Source organism: Diceros bicornis, unplaced genomic scaffold, assembly GCF_020826845.1.
Source record: "Diceros bicornis minor isolate mBicDic1 unplaced genomic scaffold, mDicBic1.mat.cur scaffold_326_ctg1, whole genome shotgun sequence".
Lineage (NCBI taxonomy): Eukaryota > Metazoa > Chordata > Mammalia > Perissodactyla > Rhinocerotidae > Diceros > Diceros bicornis.
Window position 1 is genome coordinate 209,055 of NW_026691197.1, and position 27,989 is coordinate 237,043.

Genomic DNA, 27,989 nt, shown 5'->3' on the forward strand with positions numbered 1-27,989 from the left:
GTGTTCCAGCCCAAGGCAGGCAGCACTCTGTGCTTGGGGCCTTGGGGCCGGTCCAGCGGGTGAGTGAGCACCAGTCGCTATGTGGCCTTGGTCTGTGCCACTGTCTCTGTTCCAGGCACCTCGGGCCACCGTGGCCATCCCATGGCTACTGGCGTCCACCTTATGGCCTCCACCACACTGTCACCCCCACCCCCTGGCCACTCTGCTCTCCATTGATTCAGGCTGGGGCCAACAATGTCAAGAAACAGGGTATTCTGGAAACACTCTTTCTTAAGTCACTATCTTCTTGCATTTGCCGTGACTTTTCTGCTCTTTTGATGGCAGGGAACCTGCCTTGATCTCTGCGATCAGGAATGTGGCTGAGCAGATGCAGCTTCTACCTCCAAATGGACACACCTCTCAGATGCTCTGTTGCTAGAAGGATCCTGGCAGTGCAGGGAAAGGTGGCTCTGCACTGGATGTGAGTCCTGGAGAGGCGTCTGACTCTGCAGACTCTGCATGTGACAGCATCCTGGGTGGAGGAGGTTGCGGCCCACTCCTCACTGGGAGGCTTACCCTGGGGACTCAGGGAAGGGGCTCCTCTCTTCACTTCTTCCTTGGGCTCCCACAGCAGGATGAGAGGTTTGCCTTCCCCTTGGCCTGGCTCCCTTCATGAGGGCTTCTGGAATTCAGCCAGTTGAGTGAGTCCTTTCCTGCAGACTCTGCAATGGAGGTCTCAGAACAGTGCACTGAAGATATTCTACTTTGAAAACCTCCTGGCAGATCCTTTTGTTTCATGTTGCAGGTTGTTATTGAGTTTTTAAAGACCTGAATGCCACTTGTTGTCTTTAGTCTTATTCAAAGTTAACGGTGGTTTTTTTAAGTCAGAAGTTGTTACAATCTATCCAAAGAACTAGTAATGTGAGCTTGTTTCAGAGGTCAGACAGCATGCTTCCTTGACAGTTTCCTTCAGAGTCTGTGTCCCAAAAGATTTGTTACTGTTTTTGAGAATGAGGCAAAGCACTGCAGAGAAGGTTGCTCTTGGCATGTGTCATTGTTTAACGTGGTCTGGGGGCCAAAGGGGTGGGGGTCCTTTGGTAACTCGTCACAAAGCATTGAGAAATGTTAGAAGGTCAGGTTGCTTGGAACTCCCTGAGGACCTAGTATCCACCCGGTCTGGTCCACAATGGCCTAATGGGGGTTAGATGAACTCAGGAGGAGAAGAAAGCCTCGAGAGAGACCCCCTTCCTCCCCATGTGCATAGTTTTCTCTAAATAGAGATTTTACCTTAATGAGGAGAAAAGATTATGAAGTGTCTTGGTCAGTACATTTCAGGGGCTGGTTGCTTGGTACAGGGAGCAGCTTTCCTCCTGGTAGTGGAAGGACAAGAGGAACAACGAACCACAGCTCTTGGGGCTGACCTCCTCTTGGCGGCAGTCCCACATCCTCAGCTGCTTGAGTAGAGCTGGGGCCAGGCGCCCTGCTGAGTGCCTGGGAGGCTCTGCTGGCCGACACCTGGCCTGGCTTTGAAATAGGGGGACCAAACCTCCCCGTTTTAGCACCCAAAGTCCTGCATCCCAGGGACAGCAGGAGGGTTGGACAACCATGAGCTTCTAGGAACTATTTCTGAGGCTTCCTGAAGCCTTTCCTGTTGTCTTGGTGCCATCCTGTGCTCTCTGCCCGAGCATCTGTGGCCCTACAGGGCACTTACCACAGCCTGGGAGGAGGTCTTCACCTTCCTTCCTTCTCTACCCTACAGATGGTCAGCTCCTTAAGGTAGACAGTGGGTCTTTTATCTTTCTATTCCAGTAATAACTTGCAAGCAGAGGTGTTCCTTACATCTTTCCTAAAGGTTTAAATGGGCAAAGTTCCTATGTGTGGGTGTTCCCAAAAACACTTGTTTTGCTTTTATAGTTGATTATTTTAGGGGGAGACATTTAATTCTTTCTTTTTAATTACTTTTTCGTGTATCCTTGCAGGCTCCACATAAAGGGCTCAAAACTTCTGGTCCAGTGGCTAAAAGCTGTTCACAGGGATGACTGGACCCTACTAAGCATTCTTTCATCTGTAGTGAACATTTCACCAAAAAAAACTCTTGGACAGGCTGGAGGATCAGTACTACGTGCTCAAGCCCACGGCCTTGCCCTCCAACTTCCACCTGACTGAGAAGGAGGAGCTGAAGGCCGTGGCTACCCAGGAGAAATGACACCAAGATAGCCGCTGGGGGCCTGAGGAACATGCCAGTGAAGCAGAGGGGAAAGGAGCTTCAGGTTCATCCTCATCCTTGAGGGAAAACCTGAGGGCCCAGCCAGGGTCCCGCAAGTTGAAGCGAGCCTCTCTGCAGGGCGAACCCGCACCCAGTGCCACCCAGGGAAGCCACCAGTCAGGCGCGGACACAGAGTCTCTGGAAGGAACTCCAGGAGACAATGTGGCCTCCACAGTGTGTGGCAGCCTGGGAGATGCAAACATGTCTGCTGTAGATGCGGGCGATGAGACCCCCTCTGCCCAGCCAGGGCTGGTTGGGTAAGAGTGGCATTTCCGTGGGTGACTTTATCCCTCAGGATCTGAGGCATGCACATTTATTGGCTGGCTTCCTTCTTACAGTTTCTCCTCAGCACACACTCAAGAGAGGCCATCTGTCCCTTGAGAGGCTGTTGACTGAAAGAGGCTGAAGAGAGATGTGGAGCCCAGCAGCAGCGGGACCAGCCCTGGGCCTGATGAGAGCTTGGCCCAGAGCCCCCACATTCATCATTCACAATGATGCCTCAGAAACCCTCCCAGAGCCCCTTCACCCTCCAACAGATGTCACCCCCGAGCCAGCCGCAAAAGATGTGCAGGGCGAACACAGCGACACCGGCCCCACGTCCCTCAGCGGGGTCATCCAGTCAGCACTGGGGGCCCAAGATCTCCTCGACTGCTGCACTCCTACTGCTTCTGCTCCTGGGGGAACAGGAGCACGGGTGCGGCCTGCGGGAGCAGGTGGAGAAGAACGGCGAGCTGAAGAGGGGCAGCTGCCGACAGCCAGGTGCACACGCTGCAGGAGGAGCTGGACGAGCTGAAGGGAGGGGGCTCCCTGCCTTAGAAGCCTGCTGCCCCCAGCCGAGGTCAGTCCCGGGGCTCGGGGCTCCGCCACTGCCTGCTCATCATGAGGGGTTTCCTGCTCCGCAGCAGATGGCCCCTGAGCGCTTCTGTGTGCAGCATGCCTGCTGCTGTCTTGGGAGAAGGCTCTGCTGGTAGCCGCCCCTCGCAGACAGGGAGCCCAGGTTGCAGAGCTCACCCCGCTCGCTCTAGGGCGCTCGAGAGGCTGCGGTAGTTGTCAGGGTTTAGCAAGTGGGAAAGGAGGCATTGCAGGTCTGCTGGGAAAGCCAGACCTACGCAATGAATGGTGCCTGGATAGTTGGTTTTCCACTTGAACAGGAGAAAATCAGCTTCTGTTGCATCCCCCACACAAATGTAAATTCCAATGAGTTAGGATCTAAATGTGAAATAAAATCTACATAGTAAACTATTAGAAAAGTTATAGCAGACTCTTAAAATCATGGGGAGGTTCTTTCCATTTGTGTTTTAATGAATATCTTTGAACTGAAGTCATTTTGAACATTTTAATAATTTCTTTAAAATTTGAAACATCTTTTTCAGTAGAATACATACTCTTTTGTAAAATTTAAAACACCAGAGAAATATATAAGCTAAGAAGTGGTAAAAACTCCTATTTCTCACCTACCTTCCAACTTTTATTCCTTGTTGGTAGTAAAATTTGGTGTGTAATCTCCTCGACTGTTCCCTGTGCTTTACATACATATTTCTCCACCTGTACAAATAGGTTGGATATATTTTTGGTGTGTTTCTTGGCTATGTTTCTGATTTTCCTGCTTTCTTACAGTTTAGTAGTTGTAAACATTGGTTTCTCGATATTCCTTACGTATTGAGGGTACCACCTTTTGCCTGTTATACATCCATGGAAAACATTTTCCTACCACATTGTTCATTTAATCTGGATCAGTGCTTGTCTTCCCAGATGCCAGTAACACTTCAGGAGGGAAACGGGTCTATGTGACAGGCTATTCAGGATCTCCGGGACCCCCAGGGCAACAACCAGTAGGACAACCCAAAACAAGAAACAAAACCCATCCCTCGTGTTTCCAGATGCATCCTAGGGAAAGGACAGCTCCAGTTGCGGACCACTGATGTCCTGGTCAGAGTTATCCACTATGTTCTCCTATCACGTTAAAGCTGTTTCTGTAGTTTCTCGTACCTGATGGTACAATTTGGTGCCTTTGTCTGTTCCTCTTGGTGCCTTTGTCTGTTCTTCTTGGTCAGACTGCGCAAGGTTTCTCACTGTTACAGGTCTTTCCAGACAACCAGCCCTTGACTCCATTGCTCAGGTCTATGTTTTTGTTCCTGCCTGGTGAATTCTCACTTCATTCTGCTGTCATTGGTTTTATTGTGGTGTTGTTCTTGCTCTTGGAGGGAAGTGCTCAGCTTCTTCATGTAGAGTTGATATTCCCTGATACCTGCAGTGGAGGCTGTGTCCCTTCCTCTGTCCCCTTGTCCCCACGCCATGGATTTGTCTCATGCTGCTCTCATTGCTGTTCATTTCTAAAGAGTTTCTCCTGTCTGTCTGGATTCCCTCTTTAACCTGAGAGATTTAGAAGGGTGTGGACAGATTTTCAAGTGGATAGGTTGGGGGAGGGGAGCCAATATTTTGTGATTACTTTTTACTTTTATTGCTTTAAGTTCCAGTAATATGGTCACTTATAGATTTCTGCTTTTTGGACTCTAGAGATTTCATTGTAGCTTAGCACACAGTCCATTGTGGTGACTGTTTCATTGTGGTTTGAGGAGAATGTTCGCTCTCCACTAGATGCTTTCGTTGTTGTCCCTGGGGCTGAGGCTAGATTTAGCTTTTTTGTGTTCGTCAGCAGATCTGTTTCCTAACTTACTGTATCAGTTGACCTGTGGCTTTTTAAGAGAGGTAAGGTAGGTTTCCCTGTGGAAAGGGAAGGCACCTCCCTTGGGGTGCCTGTGTCTTCTTGTTTGTCCAGTTTTGCTTTATGCTTCAAGACCATATTGTTAGGTGCATAAGTGTTCCTGACAGTTATCAACACAGAGAACCCCTTTTTGTCCCATTTAAAGTCTTATTTCTTTATCTCCTTATTTTCAACCATATTATATCCCTTTATTTTATAACAATATTTTAACTCAACTTGAGAGCCTTCATGTTTTTATAGAGCAATTTGATCCATTTACAATTATGATTATTGATAAATTGGAATGTGAGTCTACCATTTAATTTAATTTTTAATTTGTTAGGTTTTCTCATGATTTTTCTCTTCTTTTAGTGGGTGTCTTTCAGTTTTTAGGAACAACCATTTCTGCCTCTCTTTCTGTAAATGCTTAGAGTTGATCAGTTCCTGTGTTCTACACTCCCAACTCATCACCTTCTGGTCCCCAACTTGAGAATATCTGATCTTAGTTCTGTGTTCTTATTTTCCCCATCAAGCAACCATGATTGGATGTAAGTATAAGTTTTATTGGTAACTTTGTACACAACAGTTTATTGTATCCAAATTTTTCCTCCTTTTGGAAAGATTTGATGTTATTTTGGAACTCATATGACAGTGAAATTTTGAGATGAATCGAGTCTGAGATACTCCTTAGGTGCTGATGCTGGGGACCTAGCACCTAAACTCTTAAAGTTGCATCAGTGTGTCAGCAGAGTCGGGATGAGGTCAGAGATGTTTAAAACCGTGGAATTGAATGAGGTTTCCTGGAGACACTGTAGCTGTGGAAGGGACCAGGGCCCAGCCTAGGAGCAGGCAGTGTTTGCAGAGGTGCGGCTGAAGAGGGTCCAGGAAAGGGGCCTGAAATGGTGGAGCATGAAGTTGCAGGAACCATGAGGGGAAAGGGTATTGCAGAAAGGAGGGGTGCTCAGCTGGGTGGGATACAGCTCTGATCAGAATGGAGAAAAGATGGCTGGACTTGACCACATGGGATCACTGGTGACCTCAGTCTCCTTGAGAGGGTGGGAATGAAGCTGGGTCTAGAGTGAGTGAAGGGGGTCCATGGGAGGGCAGTATGTATAAGGCACTTTATTTAAGAGGTTTAGCCATGAAGGGGAGTTGGGAAAGTGGACAGCAGCCAAAAGGGAGCCTGGGTCCAAGGGAGAGTTTTGTTTGTAAGGCGGAGATGAGCTAGCAGGTGTCTGTGCTGCAGGTAGGACCAGATGGAGAGGAAGAGTGTGCTGGGCCCTGAGGAGGTGCCTGGCTGGCTCCTGTTATGAGCGGTTTGGGGATTCAATTGGAGACGTAAAAGAAACTTTCCACTCCAAACAAATGGGTTGAAGGTATATTGTATTATAGAGAGGATGGTAAAGGTGATAGTCCGCAAACAGATCTGAATAGGTCAAATAATAAGAGGGAAAAAACACCAGTTCGACTGGAAAGGGAAAACATCCACATCAGCTGAGATAGCGGCACATTTGAATAGGTCATATAATAAGAGGGAAAAACATCAGTTCTATCGGATTGGGAAACACCAGATCGACTGAAGGGAAATGACACAAATCAACCAGAAAGAGAAACGCCAGGTTAACTGAAAAGAGAACACATCAGATCAATTACTTCACAATAAATCAATTACTCACAACATCCACACCCCACTGCTGGGAGAGTCCTGTCAATTGATACGGCTGGGCGGGAATCACACGTCCTGGGCAAGGCGTCCCTTCCACAGGTGGAACTCTCACCGGGTCTCAGTCTCCAGCAATTTATATAAGCAGTTACAGAGTTTACAGAGAAAGCATTCAGTGTTCCCATGCACAAATGGTTATCAGTGGCGTACATGCACTGAGACCCACACTCTGGCTATCGTCCCAGCCCAGTAGTTGTGTACGTGCATTGTTTACCCTGCTTATCCTCTCAGCCCAGCTCAGACGGCCAGTCTGTCCCAGGCTGCAGTGCCCGAAGGGCCTTGAATTTTTTACACATTGCAACTATCTCCATGGGAGAAGGGCCGGTTCCCACCATGCAGAAAGCAGCTTTTATATTTCTTTTTGTGCTGGTGGCTGTAGGTCAATGGAGCCGCCAAACATGGCTGTACTCATGTCAAGACAGCTCCACTGCCTGGCGCCGTGCAGAGAGCAAGAGGACAGATGTGCTCGTGGAAAGGGCGCCCTGTGCCTCTGCTCCTGTATTGCTGGAGCGTGAGGTGGGCAGTGGCTGGGAGTGGAGGGGCGATGCAGAGGGTGTTAGGTTAACAGCAGGGGGAGGAGGGAGAGGGAGAGAGGACACCCTGGCTTGGTCTTCATGGCTCACACGGAGCTCCCCACTGGGATCTCCGATCACCAGCTGTTGACTCTCTTTGATGTTTTCATCAAAATGTCGGCTCTCTTGATGGTTCCCAAGGCTATTATGAATTTGTTCATCAATGAAGGAAACTTTGGGTCATGTTTAAGGGATTCTATGTCAAAGGGGCTCTACATGTGTTTATTCAGTCCATCATCTTTACCCAATCTCTTTGTTTTTGGACAGATTCCATACAACAGCGCAGCCGGGCCAGTGGCCTGCAGGTTCCAGGGTTTGGGAGATTTGCCCTCCAGAAAGCCCGTGCTGATTGGCATTCTCACAGGACGTGGTGCTCTGTCCCAGATCCCGCTCTAATTCTGGGTGTCATGACATTGTAAATCCTGGGGCAGTTCTGTCAGGGCCCATCATTGGCATTTCTGTGATCAGTGAGGGCAAACATTTTTCTGTGATCGTTATCTGTCACTTCCCTGACTGTGTTGTTGCCTGCCTTGCTCACTGAGTTCTGAACCTTCCTGGTGGAACCAGGACATTCACTCTTTATCCAGTGTGATTGCACGTTCCCTCATTGTGCCCCTTGAGTACTTGCTTCAAAAATATCTGTTTTCTTCACATTCTTTGATTCCTTCTACATATAATCTAGATTTAATCTGGAGCTTTAAAAATGTTTTATTGTGGAAAACCTTGAACATACACAAATTAAACAGAGAAGTGGGATAGCCCCCCATGTCTCTATTACCCAGCTTCAACATTTATTAATATTCTGATATTCCTGTTTCATCCATATTTCTACCCACTCCCTACCTTCCATTGATTATTTTTTAATTAAGAGATTTTTTTTAGGAAAGTTTTAGATGAACAGAGAAATTCAGCAGAGAGAGCAGAGCATTTCTCCCTCTTCCCCCACAGTTTCCCCTATGGTTAACATCTTGCGTGACCACCTGTGTTAGTGCGGTTCATTCCTTACAAGTGAGGAGCTGATGCTGCTACAGCGTTCGTAAGCAAGTCTGTAGTTTACATTAAGGTTCATTGTCTTGTTGTCATGTACTTGGATTTTGACAAATGCATAATCTCATGTATCCACCACAACAGTATCCTACGGAAGGGTTGGGTTGCCCTAAAATCCCTGTGCTTTACCTCTTCGTCCCTTGCCTCCCAACTCCTGGCAACACTGATCTTTATATTTAAGTCCACTATGTCTTTTTGTGACTTGATAGCTCATTTCTTTTTTTTTTCTTTTTGTATATTGAGTCAAAATATACATAACAAAAAATGTTTCATCTTAGCCACTTTTAAGTGTACACTTCAATGGCGTTAAATACATTTCCACAGTTGTACAGTCATCACCACCATTCATCCCCATAACTCTTATAAATCTGAAACTCTATACCTATTAAACAATAACCCTCCCTTCTCCCCTCCCCGCAGCCCTTGGCAGCCACCATTCTACTTACTGTCTCTATGATTTGACTACTCTCAGTTCATACAGTATTCGTCTTTTTGTGACTGGCTTATTTCAGTTAGCATAATATCTCCAAGGTTAATCCATGTATAGCGTTATGGAGAATTTGCTTCATTTTTAAGGCTGAATAATATTCCATTGTATGGATATACTACATTTCGTGTATCCACTCATGTGTCAATGGACACTTGGGTTGCTTCCACGTTTTAGCTGTTATAAATAATACCGCCATGAACATGGATGTACAAATATCTCTTCAAGGCTCTGTTTTCAGATCTTTTGGGTGTATATGCAGAAGAGGAATTGCTGGATCACATGATAATTCTATGTTCAATTTTTTGGAGGAACATCAATACTGTTTTCCATAGCAGCTGCACCATTTTACATTCCTATCAACAGTGTACAAGGGTTCGCATTTCGCTGCATCTTGGCCAACACTTGCTGTTTGCTGTCTTTTCAATAGCACTCATCTTACTGGGTGTGAGGCGGTGTCTCATTGTGGTTTTGATGTGCATTTCCCTAATGATTAGTGATGTTGAGCATCTTTTCATGTGCTTATATGCCATTTCTAAGTCCTCTTTCGCAAAGGAGTCTTCAAGTCCATGCCCATTTTTGAATTGGCTTGTTTTTAGTTGTTTAATTTAGGACTTCTCTGTATATTCTGGATACCAGTCTCTTGTCAGAAATATGATTTGTGAATATTTTGTCCCATTCTGTGAGTGCCTCTTGATGTACCAACTTATAAAATTTTCATGGAGTCCAATTTTTCCATTGTTTTTCTTTTGTCACCTGTGCCTTTGGTGTCATATCCAAGAAATCATTGCCAAGTCTGATGTCATGAAGATTTAATCTTATGTTTTCTTCTAAGAGTTTTCTTGTTTGAGGTCTTACATTTATGTCCTTGATCCATTTTGAGTTAATTTTTGTATATAGTGTTGGATGGGGTCCAGCTTCAAGCTTTTGCATAGGGATATCCAGTTTTCCCAGCACCATTTGTTGAAAAGAAACCTTTCTCCATTCCATGGTCTTGGCACCCTTGTCAAAAATCACTTGACCATATATGTGAGGGTTTGTTTCTTGGCTCGCTATTCTATACCATTGGTCTCTATGTCTGTCTTTATGACAATACCATACTATTGATTACTGTAGCTTTGTAGTAAGTTTTGAAATCAGGAAGTGTGAGTCCTCCAGTTTTTTCTTCTTTTGCAAGATTGTTTTGGCTATTCTGAGTCCCTTGAGATTCCATGTGAATTTTAGGACGGGTTTTTCTATTTCTGCAAAAAACATCATTAAGATTTGGCTAGGGAATACATTGAATCTGTAGATTGCTTTGGGTAATACTGACACTTTAACAATAGTAAGCCTTCCAATCCATGAACATGGGATGTGTGTCCATTTATGAATGTCTTCTTTAATTTCTTTCTGAAATGTTTTGTAGTTTTTATGGTGTAAGCCTTTCACCTCCTTGGTTAAGTTAATTCCTAAGCATGTTATTCTTTCTGATACTATTATAAATGAATTGTTTTTGTAATTTCCTTTCCAGAGAGCTCATGGTTCGTGTCTAGAAATGCTGCTGATTTTTGTGTGTTGACTTTGTATCCTGCTACTTTTCTGAATTCATTTGTTAGATCAAACGGCTCTCTTTTTGGAGTCTTTTGGATTTTCTACATACGAGATGATACCATCTTCAAACAGAGACCATTTTACTTATTTCTTTCCAATTTAGATGCCTTTTATTTATTTATTTTTATTGCCTCATGGTTCTGGCTTGAACTTTCAATACTGTGTTGAATAGAAGTGGTGAAAGTGGGCATCCTTGCCTTGTTCCTGATCTTAGAGGAAAAGCTTTCAGTCTTCCATCATTGAGTATTATGTTTGCTGTGTGTTTTTCATATATGGTTTTTGTTATGTTGAGGCACTCTCCTTCTATTCCTAGTGTGTTGAGTTTTTTATCATGAAAGGGTGTTGAATTTTGTCAAATGGTTTTCTGCATCAATTGAGTTGGTCACTTTTTCCCCTTCATTTTCTGGATGTGGCTTATTACATTGATCAATTTTTGTATATTGAACTCCCCTTGTATACCAGGAATAAATTTCACTTGGTGGTAGTGTATAATTCTTTTAACAAGCTGTTGAATTCAGTTTGCTAGTATTTTGTTGAGGATTTTTGCATCTATGTTCATCAGGGATAATGGTCTGTAATTTTATTTTCTTTTAGTGTCCTTGTCTAGTGTTGGTATCAGGGTAATGCTGGCCTCATAAAGTGAGCTTGGAAGTGTTCCCTCTTTTTCAATATTTGATAGAGTGTAAGAAGTCTTGTTTTTAATACTTCTTTATATGTTTGGTAGAATTCACCAGTGCAGTCATCTGGTCCTGGGTTTTACTTTGTTGAGAGATTTTTTTTTTAGATTTCTTTAAATATTGGTGACATATAACATAGGTAAGTTTTAGGTGTTCAAGATGATGATTTGTGAAAGGATTACCACAATACGGTGAGTTAACACCACCATTCCCTCACATAATTAACTTGGTTTTTCTAGTGATCACTTTCAAGATCTACTCTCTTAACAACTTTCAAGTCTATAAGAATATAGCATTGTTAATTATGGTCACCATGCTGTACATTAGATCCCCAAAACTTGTTCATTTTACAGCTAGAAATTTGTGCACTTTGACTCACATCTCCCCATTACCCCCAACCCCGCGACCCTGGGAAACCCATTTTTGTCTCTATTCCTTTGAGTTGGGCTTTTTTAGATTTCACATATGAGTGAGAATATATAGTATTTGTCTTTCTCCGTCTGACTTATATCACTTAGCGCAATGCCTCAAGGTCCATCCATGTTGTCGCAAAATGCAGGATTTCATTCTCCTGCATGGCTGAATAATATTCCATTATATGTTACATGTATACATATATCTCACATTTTCTTTATCTATTTATCCATTGATGGACACCTGGATTGTGTCCATGTTCTCTGTGAATAATGTTGAAATGAACATGGGGGTGCAGATATCTCTTCAGAATAGTGATTTCAATTCCTTTGGGTATACAGCCAGAAGTGGAATTGCTCATTTATATATATTTCTATTTTTATTTTTTTGAGAAAATTCCATATTTTTTCCATAGTGACTGTAGCAATTTACATTCATACCATCGGTTCACAGCGTTCTCTTTTCTACACAGCCTCGCCAACACTTGTTGTCTGTTGTTTCTTTGAGAATAACCATTCTAGCAGGTGCGAGGTGATATCTCATTGTAGTTTTGATTTCATTTCCCTGATGATGAGTGGTTACGAGCATCTTCTCATGTACCTGTTGACCATTTTTATGTCTTCTTTGGAAAAGTACTACTCAGGTCCTTTGACCATTTTCATACTGTTTTCTTGGTTTCTTTGCTGTTGAGTTGTAACAGTTTCTTATATACTGTGGATATTAGCCCCTTTAGTTTGCCAATTGTTTCACTTGCTATGCAGAAGCTTTTTAGATTGATGTCATCCCACTTGTTAAGTTTTGCATTTGTTGCTTGCACTTTTGATATTATATCCAAAAAAATCTTTGTCAAAACCAGTTTCATGGAGCTTTTATCTATATATTTTCTTCTAGTTGTTTTATATTTGGTGTCTTACATTTAAGTCTTTAATTCAATTTGGGATCATTTATAGAGTGGTGTAAAATAGGGGTCCAATTTCAGTTTTCTGCATGTGGTTATCCAGTTTTCCCAGCACCATTTGTTGTAGAAACTATCCATTCCCCATGGAGTCTTCTTAGCTGACTTGTCAACTGTTAGCAAACTGTATGTGTGTGGTTTTATTTCTGGATTCTTGATTCTGTTCCATTGGTCTAGGTGTCTCATTTTATACCTGTATCATACTGTTTTTATTACTATAGATTTGTAATAAAGTTTGAAATCAGAAATTGTGATGCTTTCAGCTTTTTCTTTCTCGGGGTTCCTTTGGTTATTGGAGGTCTTTTGTGGATCCACATGAATATTAGGATTATTTGTCCTATTTCTCTGAAAAATGCCATGGGAATTTTAATAGGAATTGCATTGAATCTTGAGATGGCATTGAGTAGCATGAACATTTTCAAAATATTAATTCTTCTGATCCATGAGCATAAGATATCTTTTCATTTCTTTGTGTCTTTGAGTTCTTTCATCTGTGTCTTATAGTTGTCAGTTTCTAGATCTTTCACCTTCTTGGTTAAATTTATTCATGAGTATTTTACTGTTTTTGATGGTATTGTAACTAGGAATTTTTCTTTATATCATTTTTAGATAGTTCATTGTTAGTGTAGAGAAAGGCAACTGATGTCTATATATTGATTTTGTCTCCTGCAGCTTGAGTGAATTTGTTTATTAGTCCTAAGAGTTTGGGGAGGAGTCTTTAAGTATTTCTCTACATAAAATCATATCTGCAAACAGAGAACACTTTGTTCCTTCATTTCCAATTTAGATGCTTTATATTTCTTTCTCTGGCCAAATGTCTCTGGGTGAGACTTGCAGCAGTATGTTGAAGAGTAGTGTTGAGACTGGGCACCCTTGTCTTGTTCTTTGTCTTAGCAAGAAAGCTTTCAACCTTTCACTGTTCAATATGATGTTAGCCGTGGGTTTGTCATGTAAACCTTTTATTATGTTCAGGTATGTTCCTTCTGTAACCCTTTCTTGAGAGTTTTTATCATAAAGGGGCGTTGAATTTTGTCAAACTGCTTTTTCTGCATTGAGAGATTATTTTAGGATTTTTATCTTTCATTCTATCAATGCGGTGTATCACATTCATTGATTTGCATCATGTTGAACTTGATCATGTTGTTTGATCCTTTTTTTGAGTTTAGATAGTTTTGTTATAATGTGTCTTGGAGAAGAAAGTTTTAGTTTGAAATTTTAGGGTGACCGATCGGCATCAGGACCTTGGATGTCTACATCTCTCCCCATATTTGGGAAGCTGTCGGCTGCTACTTTTTTAAGTCAACTTTCTTTTCCTTTCTCCCTGTCTTCTCCTCTGGTACTTTAATAATGCTTATCTATTTCTTTTCAAGGTATCCCATAATTCACACTGCCTTTCCCCAATCCTATCTGTTCCTTTTTTTCTTTTTGCTCCTTTGACTGGATGATTTCAAATGACACATCTTCTAGTGCACTAATTATTTCTTGTACATGGTTGAATCTGATTTAGAAGCTCTCTATTGAAATCTTCAGTTCAGTCATTGTGTTCTTCAACTCTAGGATTTCTGTTTATTTTTCCTTAATGCTTTCTGTTTCTATGTTGAACTTCTCACTTGTTCATGCACTATTTCCTTATTTCATTTAGTAGTCTATCTGTGTTTCCTTAGAGTTTTATGAATTTCTCAAAGAGGGTTGTTCTGAAGTCTTTGTCACATAGTTCCTATATCTCCATTTCTTGGTCGGTCATTGGAGTTTTATTCTTTTTCTTTGGTGGTGTCATGGATCTTTGATTATTCATGATCCTTGTGGCCTTCCGTTGGTGTCTGCAAATTTGAGGAAGTAGGCACTTCTTCCACTCGTTACAGACTGGCTTTAGTAAACCAAAGCCTTCACATTCAGCCCATCTAGGGGTCCTGGGTGGACCCTCTGGTAGTGTCCAGGGGCAGGCTTGCTGCTGGAGTCCTTGAGCAGCCTGGTACTGGGGTGAGTGGAAAGCTTCGGTCCACAGTATTGTGTCTGGCCCTGGGCAAATCTGGGACCCTGAGTTCATGAATAGCCCCACTGGAGCCTGTTTTGGCAGGTCCTCATTGAGAGCCTGTGACCACAGGAGTCATCCAGGGCCATGAGAGTTGGCCAGTGCTGGGACGATCTGAGAGTCTCAGCTCACGAGAGCCTGCCAGGAGCCTGTGCCATGAGAGACAGTTTGTGCTGGTGTAGGACAGTAGTCTGTATTCCTGGGAACCTGGGGCCACAGGAGCTGCCTGAGATTGCAGGAGCCAGCAGGCGCTGGGTCAAGATAGAAGCCTGGGTTCATGGGAACCTGCAGGTGCCTGGTGCCATGGGAGCTGCCTGGGGCCGCCTGAGTCAGCAAGCACCTGGGTGGGCTGGGGGTTTGGTTCTGTAAAAGCCTGTCGGAAGCCTGGTTCCATGAGAGCTGTCTACGGCTGCTGGAACTGGCAGGTGGTGTGGTGAGCCATGGGCCTGTGTTCCTAGTAGCCCCCGGGGAGCCTGGAGCCATGGAATCTACCTGGGGTTGTTGGAGCCAGTAAATGCTAGAGGGACCTGGGGTCCTGGGTTTGTGAGAGCCCACTGGGTGCCCTGTTATGGAAGCTGCCTGTTGCTGTGGGTGCTGCCTGTGGCTGCCTGGAGTAGGCAGAAACTTGGGGGAGCCAGGGTCTGAATTCATCAGAGTCCACCAGGAGCCTGGTGCCAATGACACCACTTGTGGTCACAGGAGCCGCCTTGGGCTGCTGAAGATGGCAGCCCCTAGGCTGAGATGGGGGCCTGGGTTCCCAGGAGCCTGGTGGGAGCCTGGTGTCAGGGATGCTGCTTGGGGCCGCCAGAGCTGGCATGCTCCAGGGTGAGCCAGGGGCCTGGATTTGCAGAAGCCTGCAGGGAGCCAGCTAGGTCCACGGGAGTCAGCCTGGGGCTGGGGCAGGCTGGCTCAGGGGTCTGTGGTGAAGTCGGGCATTCACTTTACACTCCTCTCGTTGGGAGGTGTTTGATTACTGATTCAGTCTGCTTGCTTGTTACTGGTCTGTTCAAGATTTCTGTTTCTCCATGATTCAGCCTTCATAGGTTGTTTCTAGGAATTTATCTATTTAGTCTATGTTACCCAATTTGTGAGTGTACAGTAGTTCAGAATAGTCTCTTCTGGTCTTTTTCTTTCTGAAGCATCAGTTGTAATGCCTCCTCTTTCATTTCTGATTTACTTTATTTGAGTCATCTCTCTTTTTTTCCCTAGATATTGTGTCTAAGGGTTTGTCAATTTTATTTTTTCAAAAAATCAACTCTTACTTTTATTGATATTTCATACTGTCTTTCATTTTTTCCCACTCTCCTCTTGGTGACTTCCATCCTTCTGCTAACTTTGGGTTTCATTTTTTCTTTTTCTAATGCTGTGTGTTATAAGTCAGGTTGTTTCTTTGACATCCTTCGTCTCTTATAATGTACAAGTTTGTCACTACAAACTTTCCTCTTAGTACTACTTTTGCTGCATCCTATAAGATTTGGTGTTTTTATTTTTTCTTTTTGTATGTCTTGAGCTATTTTCTAATTTCCCTTTTGATTTCTTCTTTGATGTAGTGGCTGTTTAAGAGTTTGTTGTTGAACTTCCATGTATTATGAATATCCCAGTTTTCCATATGTTATTGACTTTTGGTTTCATGCCATTGTCTTTGGAAAAGATACGTGGTATGATTTCAGTCTTCTTAATTTAGTTAAGACTTGTTTTGTGACCTAACACGTGATCTGTTCTGGAAAATAATGTGTGACCTTGAGAAAAGACTGCATTTTGTTGCTGTTCAGTAAAATGTTCTGTGTATGTCTGATAAGTCCATTAATGTTTTCATATCTGCTGTTTCCTAATTTTCTATCTGGATATTCTATCCGTTGTTAAAAGTGAGGTACAGAAGACCCCTACTATTTGCAAGTTATATAACTGAGAATGCTCTAATATTGAGACTATATAAAGATTTCTTAGAACTCAATTATAAAAAACAAAGAAGTTTGAAATGAAACTTCATTCAAAGAAGTTTGAAATGAAACCATTTTCATTGGGTAACCAGTGAAAATGGGTAACCAGCTGCAATGGACATGTCTCCAGGAGAAACATAGATGGCCAATAAGCACTAGATAGATGTTCAGTATCATAAATTATTAGGAAAATGCAAATTCAAAGCATAGTGTAATACTATTTCACACTCAAAATGAAGGCTATACTCAACATAATGGAAAGTAACAAGTGTTAGTAAAGATATGGAGAATGGGAAACCCACATACATTACTGGTGGGAAAGTAAAATGATGCAGCCACTGCAGAAAACAGTTTGCCATTTTTTAAAATCTTAAACCTAGAATTACCATGGACCAGGAGAGTCACAAGGTAGGTATGTCCAAAAGACCATTGGAAACATATGTTCAAAGAAAAACTTTTCCATGGATATTCAAAGCAACATTACTCATAATGATCCAAAAGTGGAACAAACCCAAATTTCTATCCAGTTATGACTGCATAAACCAAATGTGCCCTATTCATAATATAGGACATTATGGAGCCATAAAAAGGAATAAGCTACTGCTACATGCTCGGCCATGGATGAACCTTGAAACGTGTGCTCACTGAAGTCGCCCACAAAGGCCACAGATAGCATGATGCCATTTGAATGAACTGTCCAGAATAGGCAAACCAATAGGGAGAGAAAACAGATGAGTTGTTTTCATGGGCTTGGGTTAGGAGAAAATAGTGTGAATGAGAATGGGTTTGTTTGGGGGTGTTGAAAATGTTCTGGAATTAGATAGTGGTGATAACCACACGACATAATCATTGTACTAAATGGCACTGAACTGTATACCTTAAATGCTTACAACAGTGTATTCTGTGTTAAGCAGATTCTCCATAAAATTTTTGAATTTTTTAAATTAATCAGGATGTTGATTAATTTTAATTTAGTTAATTTAAAGTTGGTTGGGATAGTTAATAAGGGTAATTAATAGAGTTATTAGGGGTAGGGTACATTGTAGCCAAGAGAGTAAATATCCGATGATGGCTATAGTAACAGATCCTATAATTGTACAAGCAACAGTCTAAAATCCAGTCTGTTTCCATTGTCCCCAACTTGAAGAGACCAGCCATGAAAATATGTCAGTGATCTCGGGGGCCTTGGGTATCTTTTAAAAGATTTAGGTAACATTACGCAATATTTTAACCTCTTGGGCCATCTGGTGGAGGTAGGTTTGAACTTGTGTGTTGATGTACATTCAGCAAGTGGTTCTAAGAAAGGCAAAAACCCCTCCTTCCTTGGTTGGTATAGACAGTCTAGGGCCAGGCCATTCTCTAAAACCATTTAGGCGAGAGACTCATGAGACTGTTCCACAAGGGCTAATATAGGGTCTTATGGAGTTGTTGTCGATGTTGGGTTAAGGTTTTCGATACTTCTTGGTTGCCTCAGTTACCTGATTTTGTGTGGGTAGGGCCACCGCACCTGCGCCCAGTCCAGTCAGTCAGTCCTAGTAGAAATCAACACCCACTCCTATAGGACTGACAGTGTCTCTATGGGTTGGTGGTAGCCAGTCAGGGCAAGAACCTCGGGGGACCTGCAACCTGAGGGAAGCAGACTGAGATAGAAACAATGATGTATTGCAGAATATAGCCTGGAGAAATCTGCTCAGAGGGCTGGGGAAGAGAGAGCCTCACTGGGTGAGAGCCTTGTGATATCAGCCTACAGTAAAACCCAAAAGTGGATGCTCCTGGTGTGAAATATTCATTACGGCCCTTGGAAGTAAAACCAGTAATTTGCACCCATTCACTAGTTACCTATGCTATATGATTTCAGGGCGTATAGTTAAAGTGTTTGTTGGCCAAGAGCTGTTTGGGCCTGGGCACAAAATCACCAAGGTGGCCTCGAAGGCTACCCCAAAATGACCCCTCAAGGAGCAGTTGGGGCAGAAAGTGGGTAGAGCATTTTGAAGGAAGCCTGGGGCAAAGATGTTGTTGTGCGATTGAGTTGGGTACAACTGAGTGTCTCCGCAGGGTAAGCCCTTCAGCTGGGGTACAATAGGTGATTGGAGGCCAAGTGACAGACCCTGCGACTCCTGATTCCCAGTGCACAGGCAGGCCTCTCAGCCCATTGGACATAAATGGTGGTGGTGTTTGTGAAGCATCTTGATGGCAGTGTGGAAAGTATAGGGGACGTGTGGTGGGAGACGTCATGATAGTGTCGGGAGGAGCTGTGTGTGAGATTACGGTGTTGAAGGGAAAGGACTGGAAGCAGGTGCAGTGGGTGTGTGACCAACAATGGTCAGTGAAGGGACAGCCGGGGTTTAACTGGGGAAAACAGGGACCAGCAGAAGTCATGTGTTTAAAACAAGACACCAGGCCCAAATGGAGCCGCTTAGGCTATGCCTCACATAAACAAGTCGAGACTTAATTAGACTTTTGGCCCTCCCAGGAATAGAATCTTAAACCAGTCAATCAGGAATCACCTGATGCACAGCAGGTAGCTCATCTTCCTGATAGAGCCCTGCCATCCTCTAAAGGAAGGTAACCTTGCAGTAACCAACCCGCTTTTTTATCTAGTGTAACTTCCTTGTTCTTGTTCCCTTCTGCCTATAAAATCCTTCATTTTGTAGAACTCCTTGGAGCTCCTTTCTCTCTGCTAGACTGGATGCTGCCTAATTCATGAACTGTTGAATAAAGCCAATAAGATGTTTAAAATTTACTCAATTTTATTTTGTTTTGTACCAGTTTGGTGGCAACAGTGGGATCCAAAGGAGACACCTGATGGCTTCAAGGATGAGAAACACAGTCATTGGTACCCTCAAAACCTTTGAGTTCTCCATCTTTTTCACTGTTTCTGAGGGCTGTGGGTAAGTTCCTCTTGGATCTGAGATCCACTCTGTTTGCCTTGAGCTCCTGATCTAACTGGCTTTCCAGTCCAGGGTCAGTGGGTCAGTCTAGACTGACAGGATGCTCTAAGAGAGCATCAGTCTTAGCACTTGGTTAGTCAGCAGTGCCAGGCAAAGGCTTAGCGGTTCAGCTTGAGCTGCCAGATGGTTCTGCCAGGAACCCGAGTCCCTGGCCCTTAGTTAGTCCACAGTCCCCATTTGGTGGGGTCTGCTGGTTGAGTCTGCAGTCTCCATGTGTTAGGGTCTATTGCTTCAGTCCGTGGTTCTTGCTAATGGAGAGGAGTGGAAGAAATGTGTGCTCCATGCACACCCAGTCTTTGAAAACTTCCCACGTGCATTTTACATGCATTTTGCCCTCCGTTGACTGTAGATGGGTTCTAAGGAAATGGTGAAGTCACAGTGAGGAGGAACTGTGGGTTTCTGCACGACTACCTCGAGGAGTGCCACCCCCTCAACCTGAACAGCCACCTGGCACTAGTAGAAATGAAAGACATCCCATCACCGTGGATAGGAAGACTCCTTATTGTGCCGGTGTCAACATTATCCAAAGAGATCAACAAACGCAGTGCAGTCCTTATCAAAATTCCAAGGGCGTTTTGTGCTGAAATAGAAAAAAACCCATCCTAAGATTCTTATGGAGTCTCAAATAAGCCCAGATACCAAAAATAATCTTGAAAGGAGATACTAAATTAGAGGACTGATTCTTCCTGATTGAAAACTTACTATAAATCTACAGTATCAAAACAGCATTGTCATGGCATAAAGACAGACATATTGACCAATGGAAACAGAATTGAGAGCCCAGAAATTAACCCTCACCCATGTGATCAAATGATGCTTGACAAGGGTGCCAAGATTATTCAATGAGGAAAAGTCTTTTCAACAAGTTGTGCTGGAAAAAGTGGATATCGACATGCAAAAGAATCAGCTTGGACATTTACCTAACACTGTATACAAAACTTGATTCCCAGTGAATCAAATACCTAAGTGTAAGAGCTAATGCTATAATACCCTTTGAAGAAAACATAAGGCAAAACTTGACAAGATAGGATTTGGTAATGATTTCATGGTTCTGACACCCAAGGAGCAGCCAATAAAATAGGAAAATACATATGCTGGACTTCATGGGTATTAAAAAGTTTTGTGCCTCAAAAGTCATTATCAACAGAGTAAAAGCACAGCCCACAGGATGGGCGACCATATTTGCAAACCATGTATCTGACAAAGGCTTAATATCCAGAATAGATAGAGAACTCCTAAATTCAACAACAAAAAACAAACAAATCAAAATTGAACAAAGTATATGAGTAGACATTTGCTCAAAGAAGATCTGCAAATAACCAATAAGCATATGAAAAGATGCTCATCATCAGTAATCATTAGGGAAATGCAAATCAGAAACACAGTGAGAGACCACCTCACATTCATTAGGATGGCATCTATCAAAAAAAAAAAAAAAGAAGAAGAAGAAAAAGAATAGAACCACTGTTGGCCAAGATGTGGAGAAGTTGGAACCCTTGTGTACTGTGGTGGGAATATATAGTTGCTGTAGAAATCAGTATAACAATTCCTAAAAAAAATTAAAAATATATAGGACCCAGCAATTCCTCTTCTGGGTGTATACCCCACCAAGGAGTTGAAAGCATGTTCTCAAAGACATATTTCAACACTCATGTTCATGGCATCATTATTCATAATAGCTAAAACATGGAAGCCACACAAGTATTGTAATCAAGGAAGGGCTTACAGCCCAATGCACCCCTTAGCCAAAAGGGATACGCGCTCTTGTAGAAGGGAAAAAAGCTTTATTATGAGGTTGGCCAGCAAGGAGACAAAGGTTAAATCTTTCTCCCCAATGGGCTGTTGAAAAGGGCTTTTCAAGGGCAAAGGAGCGGGTGCAGTAAGTTTGGGAGCAGTCCTAGGCATTTTGTGCAAGCACAGATTTTCATGTTCTGTCACACATCCCACGTTCAAAAGGCGGTGTCCTTAACATGATTGGCAGGGGAGTTCTTGGTCCCCCAGGTCATCCTCCAGTCACTTATGCAGTTGCAGTTTGAGTCTTGCAAGCCGTCTTGTTGTCTCATTGGCTCAAAGTAGTTGAAACTTGCTTAAGGAAGAGAAATGGAGTTTCTGAAAAGCAACTCACGGCCCAAGATTAGATCCTTAGTAAATATCATATGGGATATGGCTTAAGAAAGTAGTCTCCAGGGTACTGTTGAGAAAAATCTGGCTGGGGCCCCATTTTATTTTGGGCTTGGTTGTGGGCCTTGCTATGGTATCTGTCCAGGGATGTATGGATGAGCAAAATGTGCTATATACATACAATGGCATATTATTCATCCTTGAAAAATGAAGGAAATTCTAAGATACGGGACACCATGGATGAACCTTCAAGATATTACTCTAAATGAAATAAGCTAGTCACAAAAATACAACCTTGTGTGATTTCCCTTCTATGAGGTTCCTGAAATCACCAGATTCAGAGAGACAGAAAGTAGAATGGTGTTTGCCAGTGGGTGGGAGGAGGGGGAATGGGGAGTAATTCATGAATGGGTATAGAGTTTCAGTTTTGCAAGATGAGAAGTGTTCTGAAGATGGATCGTGGAGATGGTTGCACAGCAATATTAATGTCTTCAATACACTTAAAACATACTTAATGTATCTATGGGGCCTGATGACTTGTCCTGGCCGAGCACAAGCTTGTGCTGTTGCACATCTTACCCCGCACTGTACAGTTGGGAAACTGGCCTAGAAAGAAGCAGATACTGTCCCAGACCACAGGAGGTCGTCAGAGTCTTGAAGACTAGAGAGAGCTCCACCTTACTTGGCCAAAGCTCCACCCCTTCCCTCAGGTTTCCTTTGGCAATGAGAGGCGTTAAGATCCTAGAGGATTGCTGCCCACCCCTTTCCATATGGGGTCATTTTCCTCTCCTCATCATCACATGTGCACAGGAACACTCACTCACACTTGAATTCTCATATGGAGAACTCGGAGGTGCAGTCAAGAAAGAGCCGACACCGGGGAAGTGACAAGAGGCATGAGGGAGAGAGGTTGGAGGCAGCTCTCCCAAGGGGCAGTAGCATCCATTCTCCTAGATTCGTGAGCAGAGGCCCAGACATGGGAAGAGAAATCCCTAAGGTTCCTAGGTGTCTACCTGTTCCAGATCCATCCCTGGCCCAGCCTGGGGAGCACAGGACTGGGCTCCTGCAGTCCACCTCTGTGGTCACCCAGAACTGTGATGAGCCCATCCTCCCCTTGTGTAGGCATTGGGAACAGGAGAGAATACCTCAGTGAGGGTCCTCCTGTATAAAATGGAGTGCATCCAGCGAGTGACTCCAAGTGTTCCATGCACTCACAACATGTCTGTTGGACTAGGTTCTCTGTTGATGACCTACTGTGCTCTGAAACCCTGAGAAAATGATTTCCAGCCTCTGGAGATCCTTTAGAACTGAGGAGGTTAGGGGGCTTGGGTGGATGAGAACTGAGGATAAGGAAGAAGATGCCAGAGCACTGGACACCAAGTCCAGAGTCCAGGGAGAAGACTAATCCTTGTTGGACCCTTGCGGTCCTCATCTGGAGCTAGGGGGAACCATTGTCATGGCAGTAGTTAGGATGCATTAGGAGTGAAGAGGACACCTGGTGGGGAACAGCAAGAGGGGGGCACGGTAGGCTCCCGAGACTCCTCCCACTCCCTCGAAGCTGACAGGTCCTGCTGCTTTACCCCTGGGACCCTGGAGAGCCTCTGCCTTGAGGACACCTGAAGAAAGGTTGCTTTCTGTTTGGAGTTCCTGCCTGGGCAGCAGTGCTAGTGCTGGCCACGAGGGGACGGGCAGCCTCTTATGCCAGTGGTGGCCAGTAAGTTTTTGTTTTTATTTTTTTTCAGTTGTATTGAGATATGCTTGATATACAACACTAAGTTAACATTGCTGTGTGGTATATTTGAAACTTGCTAAGAGAGTAGATCCTAAAACTTCTCATCATCAGGAAACAATCTTTTATTTCTGTTTGGTGATTGATGTTAACTAAACTTATTTTGGTAACCATTACATAATATATATATATCAAGTCATTCTGCTGTAAACCTGGAATTTACTCGGTGTCCACTGAACTTTTCTTGAGTTCCTGGAGCAGCGAAGAGTCAACCAGAGGTCTTTCTGGCTGTCCCCCTGCCTCAGAAACAACTTGTACCTCCTATTACTAGTGTTCATCTCCAAAATGAAAGTTGGTCAAAAGTAGGGGGCGAGGTGCAAGATCTACCCATGTACTCATTCAGCAGCTGTGCCCTGAGCACTCATCCTGTGCCAGGTGCCCTGGTGGGCTGAAGTGAAGGATGAAAATAACTAAGTGGTCCCTGCCGGCCAGGAGCTCACAGTCTAGAGGGGAAATGGACAAAAGCAAAGACGAGAAAGAAAAGAGCAATTGCTGTAGAGAAACACATCAGGGGGCTGTGAGGGAGGGCTGGGCGTCACTGGGTAGGAGAGTCTGAAAGACCTCACTAGGGTGACAATTTCTGGGACCAGAATGACAAGAGGGAGCCTGCCCTGCACAAGTCTGGGAGCAGTGTGTCAGGGAAATAGCACCACTGGTCTTGAGCCTCACAGGCAGAAGTGAGTTTGGCCAGAGGAGGTTAGAAAGGTGGCCAGTGCAGCTGGAGGGAGGCTGGGAGGAGAGAACAGGAGCTGGGGTGGAAGGTAGGACCAGGGCCTGGTAGGTTGTGTTCATTACTTTTCCCTCTCTGAATTCATTGCCCCTAACCTTGCATTTCAAAACATCAAATGTTGACAATATCACAATTTTTGTGTATCAGCAATCAGGCGTGTTTTAGCTGGGTGCCTCTGCCTCAGTGAGATTAACAGATTGGGACTGTGGCCTCAACTGAGGCTGGACTGGGGGAGGACTGGCCCACAAGGTCACTCTCAGCCTTCAGGATTCATTTTGGATTGAGAGCCTGAGTTCCTTTCTGTCTGTTGGCCCAGGCACTCCCTTGCTTCTCTCCTCAATGTGCCTCCACATTGGACAGCCCCAATACACTGGTGTTTGATTCCTCACTTCCAGGGATTTGACAGAGTGAGAGAGAGAGAGATGGCACATGAGAGAGGGAGTAAGAGGAAGTGAGAGACATTTTTAGTTAAAATTTGGACAAGACATCCCATCACTTTGGCTCTTATTGTGTTCAGAAGCCAGTTACTAACCACTTTGTGGTTCCACGGGGATGTGTATAACATAGGTGGGGCTTACTGGGTACCACTGTGGAGGCTGCCCACCTCATAGGCCAAGATGAGACACTTGGGTCTCATTCTCCATAAAACGAAACAATTGAATGGTTTTATGCCACAGGATGGCAATATCTGAATTTCCATTAGTTGCAACACCCTCATGGTGCTGACCTGAAAATGAGGCCAAGTTGGAAGTGACTGACCCAATATCACATTCTTGGAGCCCAGGCCTGTTTTGAGTGGTATTCTGTACTACATCCCACCCCTCCTTGTTATTCTTCCATCTCTAAGATTGTGCCTTAGGTACATGTGACACCAGCCCACAGGGGTAATAGATATTATCTCATATACACCGGGTGATGTCCCTAGGAAGTAGATTCTAGCCTGATCCCCATGGTGCCGGTTTAGAGACTGGGGAGGACCTGAGAGGCACAGGGACTATCCCAGGATGAAGAACTAGTAAGGAAAAGGAGGTCTGTATTCATCTCTGTCTCCTCAAAGCTAGGTCCCTAGTTAGGTTTCCAGTGAGCTGTGGGTAGGGCTGTGTAGGCTCATTGTGTACAGTTCAGGAGATGACGTGGGGTCATAGACCTCAACAGATCTTAGAACTCAGGTAACCAGGCACCCACAGCCCCCCATCCAGCTCACTAGATTGGAGACAGTCAACAGGCAAAGATGTTTTGTTGTTGTTTCCCAACTTTTGGAGGATCTGGGCTCAAAAAATCCCAGAAAGAGAATCTTTTTGGTAGTTGGCGATGTTGGCTCAGCCCTCATTCTTGACGCCTCTGGGCGTCTGGCAGGAGACAGTGAAAGGTAACACGGGATAGCCCAGGAAAGGCTAGTGCAGGCCAAGGCACAGCTGTGATCCCACCTGATCAGCCCCACATCCCTTGGCCCTCTTTGTGTGTGTGTGTGTGTGCATGTGTCTGTGAGGAGGGGAGAAGGCAGGACATAAGGGGCGGGTCATTCCTGAGCAGGAGCTGGTTGTTAGGTGTTGGAAACCTGGTGAGTCTGTCATGTTCATACCCCAGGCCATGCCTGGCAGCATTAGAAGGTGAGCACCTCTAATCATATGTTACCAAGCACTAGAGGATTCATCTCCTTCCCTCCCTGACGACAGTTCTTTGCAGGGATGCCCCTCTGTGCATGAACTGAGGAGCAGACTTTCTCTTGGGCGTTGGCCCCAGTGGCAGTGTGCATGCAGCCCATGATTCCTTCTGGCCCAGCTCCCAGGCAGTCTTTGCAGAACTCCACGCAGGAGGTTGTCGAGTAGCTGCCCAATGGTTTCAACTCCACCAACTCACTAGACAAGGGGCAGGTACATGAGGCCACCCACACTTTCCAGTACTGCTCTGAGATGAGAGCAAGAGCAGAGGGTCTCCACACTCAGAAACTTGAGATGACGGGGTTGGACTAGAAGTAGGGCGGAACCAGACTGGGGCTGTCCCTTTTTCAAGCTAAAGGGGATGCACATGAATTGTCACCTTGCCTGGTTAGGAGATGAGCTGCCGTGACCCTCTTACCCTTGTCCGGTGTGAGCTTCTAGAGGCCACTGAGGCAAAGCCAGAGGGTAAGGGGGACTGCAGGCTGGGTATTCCTGGAAGGGAGGAGGATCTTTCCTGTGTTTAGAAGGACACATGGAAAGTCAGGTATGTGGGTGAACCTTTCTCTTTATCCCGCTCCAGCGCCAGCTACGGAGCTCCAGCCAGCGGCAGAAGCAGAGCAGTGGGCAGTGGTGGAGGTAGAGCTGAATCCAGCTCCATTGACACCACCCCCTCTAGCACTGGAGCCAGTGTCCCCTCCATCAGCAGTGTTGGAGCTGGAGCAAGGGCCAACATGGGCTCCAGCAGGAGTGGGAGCGGCTGAGCTGGAGTCACCTGGACCATCATTTCTAGTGAGAAGTCCATCTCCACCTGTGGCTCTTAAGGAGCATGAGAAACTTAATCTCACGGCCTTCCCTCCTAAGCTGGTGGTGGAGCAGTTGACCGTGATGGATGCGGTGAGCAGCTAGGCTTTCAGGGCAGAGTGGGGCAGGCCTTCCCTCTGCCATCGTTGCCCCAGACCTGATCCAGACTCCTATGATCTGGGCCCAAATCCAGGCTCCACTCTTTACCAACCATAAGACCTGGGCAACTTTCTGAACACCCAAGCCTTTGCTGTCCACCTGCAGACCGTGGAGGTGGACATTAAGAGGACCTGCTGCACAGAGTGACTGTGCCAACTCCATGAGGTAGAAGAGACGGAAAGCTGGGTGGGCCCTGGCTCATCTGTGCAGGGAGGGGCTCACTGTGTACAGCCCGGTCCCTGGTGGCCCAACCATCTGCTCAGGAGGCTCAACAGCCTCAGGATTTATTAGACATCTGATGTGTATTTCACTACAAGGAAGACAGACAAGGCCTGTGGTTGTAGCTGCCACGTGGGGATGTGCATCAGAATGTGGAGTGGGACCAGAGGGGGGATCAGGGTATTGGAAGATGCCCCCTTGGGATGAGCCAAGTTGAGCCACCGTCTGGAGCTTGGAGTTAGCCAGGACGGGCTGGGTCAAAAGCACCTCTCCCTTCCCTGCCAGTATTGGGTCCTGGGTCCTCCTGTGCTGGGTGTCCTCGGGGGACAGAGAAGAAAAGCCAGGGACTGTCACAAGGCTCAGGCCACATCCTGAGCTTTCTGAGCTCCAGCTCTAAACTGTGACTCCTGTGTGGGACTTTGGGGGCTGTGGACACAGACCTGGGTTGTGGCAGGGCTGGGTGACACTCCCCCTGTTCTCCAGGACCTCTTCCGGAAGATGATGCCCTCTCCGTGCCTGGGCTCCACCTGGGGCAAGAGGAGCAAGCCCGAAATGAACACCAGACACCCACCGTCCAGGCCACCATCGACCATGTCAGAAGGGTGGCCAGCTTCGCCATCACCCCCTGCCTCGGGGACCCGAGCATGACAGCCCAGGACAGGGCGAGGGTGGTGGAGCACTGGATCCAGGTGGCCCAGGTGTGCTGTGGGAGGCCCAGTGGAGTCCCTCTCTGAAGCCATGGGAACTGCCTCTCCACCTTTATCAGCTCACAGGATTGCAGTGTGTGATCTAAGCCACTGCACAGTCCCTAGGCCCTTCCTGCTAGGGGCCTGCTGACTTTGACTCCAGGTCCCAGTGAGAGGATGCTCACTTCCTACCTGGCTCCTTCCCTGGGTTGAGCTAAAATCCTGCTCCCTGTGAGTGTTACTCTTTGGGTCCTAAATGTGCCCTTCTGGGAGTCCCTGAGCATCTGTCTCTCTCCAGGAGGGGAGATTTAAATAGAAGGGGACTGAAGCTAGAGCAAGCTGGGCTACAGTGCCCCACCTCACAGCTCATTCTCTTCCCTTCCCCAGGAGTGCGAGATCCTGAAGAACTTCTCCTCGCCCCGCACTGTCATCTCTGCTCTGCAGGAAACCTCCACAAGCCACCTGAAGAACACACGGGGGAAGTTT

At 45.2% G+C, this 27,989-nt stretch overlaps 1 protein-coding gene and 1 pseudogene across 1 annotated transcript in view; both read left to right on the forward strand.

Moving 5' to 3' along the window:
* LOC131402896 (ral guanine nucleotide dissociation stimulator-like) overlaps positions 1 to 27,989 on the forward strand; it is a 119,072-nt gene that overhangs the window by 86,134 nt on the left and 4,949 nt on the right. The window lies entirely within an intron of this gene.
* On the forward strand, positions 80 to 3,501 carry LOC131402890 (peroxynitrite isomerase THAP4-like; annotated as a pseudogene).